Consider the following 7,288-nt stretch of genomic DNA (forward strand, 5'->3'; position numbering starts at 1 on the left):
ACAATATTTCTTTTGATTTATCCGAAAAAACACGGGTATTTCAATACAAACGACATTTTTTATTTATTAATCAAAATCGGTTTACTTCTATTAATTTTTAAAATTTGTCGTAGAATTTTCGTTCATCGTGTTCTTCTATACACGTGGAAATCATGCAGTTTAGTGCGGAAAAAATATATATTGCCCCTTATCTCCCCCCGCAATGATAAGAAAACCAGAACGGAATTGTAATCATATACCCACACAATTTACATATAATGCATGATATAAGAAACTGATATATTTGATGAGTGATGATAAGTAATCCGATAAAAAAGGTCGGGAAATCATCTCATCAATCAAATTCTCACGTCCCTCACCTGCGGGCCATCATTACATGTATATTAGTGCAGGGTATAAGAGTTGGAAGCTGTGATTCAATATAATACACATAATACATATTTATTCAGCGCGAATTCCTCATTTATGTATCTAGATGAATTATATACGATTAAAGGTGTCTGTGTGTCTTATTGTTAGAATAACCTGCGCATCTAGTCAATCCTGTTTCCATTTGTGATAGTTTCTCCACAACTTTTACAGTAAGGTACACCTGGATAAGTGGAAAACGATATTTGAGATACTTTCCCGGCCTGGCAAATATGATTCAATACACGGGGGGTTTCCCCCCCCCAGGGGGCGTTTCTTCTCTCCAAAAAAAATAAAATAATACAAACATTACCCTCCGACCCAGGGAGCATTATTAACATCTCCCGAGTAGCAATTTAGTGCCCCTGGTTGCTGCAATAAATATTTTAAATTTTGCAATATTTTTTTTTTTTTTCTCCAAATATTTTTATTTGTTTCCAAAGTTAAATAATACATGAAACAGTGAAATCTCAATATTTGTTGTCAAGAGGCCTGACACATCTGAATGCATAGAACAAGCAATCTTTGATTTCATCTTGGAATCAGAAATATCTATGGAGTCTTGGAGTGGCAGTTCGGTGTGACGTGGAACTAATGTGAACGTTGGTAAATATGGAGATGTCATACGTGTGCTTGAAAAAAGGTTAGATAAGCCGTTGCGGAGGATTATATGTTTACTGCATATGAACGAATTACCATTCCGACACTTATTTCTACGTATTGACGGCAGCACATCGGGACCCAAAACATTTTCTGGGAGAATCGGCAGAGATATAGAGAAACATGTGAAAAAAAAACCCCGGTGTTTCGTTTCAAGTTATTTCAACAGAGTTAACCAAGTTTTCCATTCAAGCTATTAGCACAGACCAAACATATTTGTACAGAATAGTCTCAGCAGTTTCAAAAGGCCTAAGGATTTAGCAAACAAATCGCCAGGGTGCGCGGTAGCCCAGGTCGATAAGATGTCGAAAAATCCAAAGAATGTTTAGAGGTGTCACGAGTTCGATACCCGGTTCATCGTCGTCAGAAAACTTTCCTGACACAGGAGTAAAACAAAAACGGCGACATGACCGCAGAAAAAGATTGCTACCGCAGAGTGTCCTCCATCGAGGGGTTAGCGCACCAACCTCTCGATGAGTACAAAAAGCAAGCCTGTCGTTCGGAATCGGCAATAAATTGTAGACCATAGTGTGACAAAAATGATCAACAAATCGGAAGGCAAAATGCCCTATAGCTAACACGTGCTAATCGAATTCTACATTTGTATGTTTTGATGTAATCTCCTTCTGAAAATTTAATAATTCCAGCAACGTATGTCATCAAGTTTTACGCTCCAACTTGGTTTGCTATGAAAACTCACCCTTCCTGTAAAGATGGAACACGGCAACTGTTCAAGCTCATCGCTGCAACTAGGTATTTACTTGCAGAACTGAAAGGCAAAATATATCCCGTAATTCTCAAAGAAACACTTACTTCGCACACCCTGAAAATTCATTGATCGCAATGCTGACCGACTCTGAACCGCACATCCGTGAACTAACAGCCCGCGGCATTCAGAAAAATAGTCTCCGACTGTTTCAACTTCCTATTGTAAAATTTGACGTTTCATCTCACATCGATCTCATTGACTAGCAGAAGTAGAATTTATCTGATCCACTGCCATATTCCGTTTTACCCCGGCGGTGGCCTATCGGTTGGAAATTATTCGGAATATGGACCGGGTCGCCGTTTCGGTTAGTAATTTAGTCTCGAAACACGGGCCGAAATTCAATAGTAAGGAGGATTTTCGCTCTATTTGGAATATGATGCTAATAATATAAATGCCACTTTTGTAAACTTTTTCTTGCAATAAATAAATGTTGGCATGCAATTTTTGTTTTTGAAAACCTTACTTTGAAAAATCATCAAAAATATTTTTTTTTTTCAAAATATGTATTGTTTAAAGGCGATGCGGAGGCAGAAGATGATAAGCCACTCTTAAAAAACTTGATATGTGCGCTAAAGACATCATTTGGCACCCTTTTCGTGTTGTGCCGGATAGAAATTGTAATTATTATTTTTTTACATAGAACGGTGACTCACCCTAACGAACACTTCGACGTTGCAGGCGAATTTCGCCTCGTCTGAAAGGCTCCGTATATACCAATTGTTAAAACTTCCTCCGGACTCGCATCCGCTCCGTGTGAAAGGGCCCTTATAGGAGGATAGCGAATGCCAATACTACGCATTCCCATTAACCATTCGACGGGTGTTCGAGCTGATTTGCAGTTCTCGCACGATTCCATTTGACTTCCGCAGATACTGAAGATAATTCCATACTTCGTCTCCATTTTCTTTCTTTCAAACCAAGCACTCTTCCAGTCTCTCACCACGGGCAACTTACTACCTAGTGAGTTGTGCACTAATATGCAGGAAGTGCATGTGTGTATCTAACAGTCTGAGTACGTATATATAATACTGTATGTGAATTTTAGTGCTGCCATCTGTATTTCAAATTGGGAGTGAAGTGTAGTGATTGAATATTTGTAGCGTTTTAGGCATGGTGCTATCTACGGAATGACTATTTTAACAAGGAGAGCGACTGGCATTCACAGTTGAAGTTGGGAACCACAGATCTTCAGAACAGGATTTAGACTCCACTGATGGTTTTATTCTCCCTGGAAACGCTTAATTCAGATAAAAACTTTTTTTTGCAAGTGAAAACAAAAGCGTACTGTTTTGCCACAATTCATCCAGGGAGCGGCAGACCAAACAAGTGTGACAGAATCAAGTTGCGTATTGACGAAAAGGCAATCGTTATTGCTAGCAACGAAAAAGTTCATATTTCTGTAACTTGTATTTTGATGATAATTAATTAAGCAAGATAATAGTCCGTGATGGACTTTGCATACGCACCAAATTCTCGCGACATTATGCGTTTCGTCTCATAATCTACGTTTACAAAACACATGAAGAGAAAATTGTAATTGAATATACATTTATATTGCGTGTTCGGAGACACACAAAAGTTTTACTTAGACAAAAATTTTGACCAATTTAAGGGATTCTGCTTTGAAAACTCGTGTATGGACAATTTCTTCATATTACGACCGGTCCGTACTTCCAACGAAATACGGCTAATTGAATAAAAGAGATTTCACACAGTAGTTAGAAGGCGTAAGCTGGACTATTTGCCCCGAACGATGGCTATAGGCCTTCTCTATATCACTGAATGAGAGCCAAGAGAAATATCGTTATACAAGAGTTTCACTGTATGATATTGAACATAAAATTTTGAAGGCAGGAGGTTGAATTAAAGCAACCGACTGTCAAATTGGGAATTTTGAAATTGTGATTTTCACAGAGATATATTTTAATTATCAATCATATTATTTACTTGAATGCATGTGTAAATACAGGTATCATCAATACACTCCTGTCATTGATTGACACAATACTTCAACAGTTTCCATCAGACCTTCAGTTTATAGACCTCAGTGTAGAAGCGTCGACGGTATCATGCTCCTTATCAGACTCCTTTAGTTGAGTCATGATGAGAACCCCGTAAGTCACAAATGTCCCAACGCACGTTAGGATACTGCTTTTACTGATATTAAACATGTCAGCGGCAGTCATGTATATAATTTCTCTATCGACCATGGATCTCAGTAGATGCGGATAATTACCTGTCTGAGAATTTCTTCGATTGGTGAATACGTAATTTTCGTATATTTTTCGGCATTCCGTCTTCACCTGATGTTGGGCTTCAGGAATCTTAGAAGAGACGGCGATGATTCCAAACATCGTGAAAACACTGTAAATCGAGTAAATTGTGAAGGAAAAGACCCTCTTGGGATCTGCCTTGTTTGCTTCACGATTGAAGAAGAAATTTGTAATCATGAGAAATAACATCGCGTAATTATACATGAAAATAACGATCAAGGTATCAGAGAACGCGTTTCTCATCTCTTGAACGACACTCAGCATTCTTTCGTGTAAACGAAACATCAATGAAATCTTTCTATCCGATACCTGCCCCATTTTCAAACACATTTCTTTGAATGTCATGAATATACAGTAAATGTTACTACAAAGCACATAGTACACTATTATCAAGAATGTCGGGACAACAGCTAAGAAATGCGATTCAAGTACAAACCCAAACATAAGAATGAAAACCGACAAAATTCGTGGACATTCCCCTGAACTGAAACAATAGTAATGCATGTAGTGATCAGGGAAACGTATAATAGAAGAAATATTAACCACTAGCGCCAACACAACGTACATCACTGTCACGAAAATCATTTTGTGAACTAAACTGAATTTTAATGTTGAGAAGTTATTCTTTCTAAAAATTGCATCGACATGATGTGCAACCGCATATATTTCGCTGGAATTGAACTGCACCGACAGCCAGATAATCGAACGAAGTAATTTCATGCAGAATAAGAAAAACATATAACCAACGTATGCTTCGTAATTATTGACTGAAATTTCCCGCATCGCTGCTCGCACCACGTGGAGAGCAAAGACGTAGATGTAGCAAAGCATGCCCAGAATCGTGAACTTGTTTGAAAATAGTTTGCGCCAAAATGTCCCATGACGTAAGCGACTGTCGATGCAACATATTCTCATGACTCGTATTACGCGACGAGTACTCGCTCGAATCTCTGATCCGGACTTGGCGTCGTCAGAATTTCCTGAAAACCACATCATATCCCAATATATTTCGACTTTATGACGATGTACTTTGAAATTACAAGAGATAGTTAAATGTTCTCTCTCTCCCACATATATCTGTATTTCCAATTTACATTTCTCGCTTGTAGATTCTAGCGTGAATGGCTCTGATATCCCTACAATTTCTCAAATGCGTTAGACTCTCGAACACTGCGTATGTTTTAAGCGAGTTGAATGTATACTTGTTTCTGTTGCAAGGAACGTCAAATGTGTATGTGTTTAATCTATAATTTTTTCACTTTTTGCTTCATACATAAACATTTTTGTTTTCCTCAAATAAAAGAGAGGGCGGTAACTACATAAGCAAACTGATAACATACAGTACATACAGCGATGAGAGTCTCATTACTTTGCAGAAGTTGAAGGTCGAGCTCATTTGAATTGCTACAACGACGCCGAGGCGAAATCATTGATTCAATCTCCTTTCGACTTTTGTGGTTTTTTTTAATTCACTAAAAGCCAGACATATACAAAATACAGCTTCTAATAGGAGTTTGGAAGACGAATACACACACGTACGGCATTGTGGAAAGCACTCAAGATAATGACCGATAATCGTAATAAGTTTTGATCTCTCCGAATCGTAATAAGGTAGTTTCTACCGCTAGAACATCTATTTTGATAAGTGCGAATCTAGATGCCATTGCTGTAGTAATGCTTTACATTTTGTAAATTTATTCCATATTTATTAATTTATATTATTGTAGGAAGGAAGACGTCCTATCTTTCACGGTAAGATACGAGCGCCCTCTGACGATGTATACTGAGTTGAGAGACGCAGACGTCGACGTGTACGTGGGTGAGACCAGACGTGGCCTCCCACACTGACGTTTTTGTTGTATTATTTTATTTCTTATTTAATGAAGATCAGTGGATTAAACCATCTTAGTATCCCTTTTAGTTGTATTAATATGAGCATTCCCCACATTTGGGGGCTCGTCCCTTTAAACCCAACCATCCCCAAGATAAATGACGAGTGTAGTAACATTTGGTAGACGCGACGATAAGCTGTCCAACGCGAGTGTGATACTGTGTGTGTGCATCTGGATTATTTAGCAGACTTTTTGTTTTCATCAGACGGGGTGATTTCTTTTTCTCATAATGGAGATTTCTCTCGGAGAAATTCCATCCATTGCTCAAACTCTAAAATTTGCGAAATCATCAACCATAAAGCTCTTAAATGACATCATTTTTGCCGAACCCTTCGATCGAAGCAGCAGAAAAAAGCTTCGAGCTTTCAAGGGATTTCCTTGGAATGTTGATGTTCCCGAAAGAAAAAAAATACTCCTAGAATCATTTAATTTGTCCCAGTTAATTTCAGTCGGAAATGCCCTGCATTTGGAAATTCCCGAAACAAAGGAACAGATTTGCGACGAAATTTTTAATTTTTTGTCGAATGTGCAAGACTTTCACAATTATAATAGTAATAATAATACTTCAGAGGAGGACAATGATGATGATGATGACGACGCCAAAACCTCCATATCGCAGGCTTCAGTTCTTGGAAAGAAAAAAGAACACCCACTGCACACGGACGCGACACCACCACATATCCACCCTCACACTAAGCAGAACAGAGACTCGTTCACCCCACAGAATCCCCTGCATGTAAACAAAAATGCTGTTGTGACGACGATTCCGAACCCTCCCTTCGAAAACCATCAAAGCTGTCAAGACGGAAGTTATTGGCTGGTTTTGAACGACTTGAAAGAGACGATGAGGTCTTTCTCGGGGAAAGATACATATGGTGTGAATGCTTTCATCGGGGACGTGGAGGAGAATTTTTCGCTTTTTCCCTCCCTAACTGAACAACAAAAAATCATGCTCGTAAAACGAAACCTTGTAGGCCCCGCGAAAATGTTTGTCCAGTCTCAAAGAGGGCAAACGACATGGAAAACATTAAAGGGAGCGCTACTTGAGGAATTTAGCATGAAGATAAACAGTGCCGAATTGCACAGACGACTTCAACAACGGAAAATGCGTCCGTCAGAAACCCTTTCCGAATATTTTATAGCTATTCGAGAATTAGCTAGCCATGGCAATGGTATTATCGATGATTCGTCGATTATAGACTATTGTATAAACGGTATTTCTGATTTACCAGCAAATAAATTTCTACTCTATGGGTGCCAGACGATTGCCGAATTCAAAACGAAAT

Source organism: Pholcus phalangioides, unplaced genomic scaffold (assembly GCF_987345545.1).
Source record: "Pholcus phalangioides strain wild (caught in Gottingen) unplaced genomic scaffold, Ppha-v1.0 ptg000008l_1, whole genome shotgun sequence".
NCBI classification, from domain to species: domain Eukaryota; kingdom Metazoa; phylum Arthropoda; class Arachnida; order Araneae; family Pholcidae; genus Pholcus; species Pholcus phalangioides.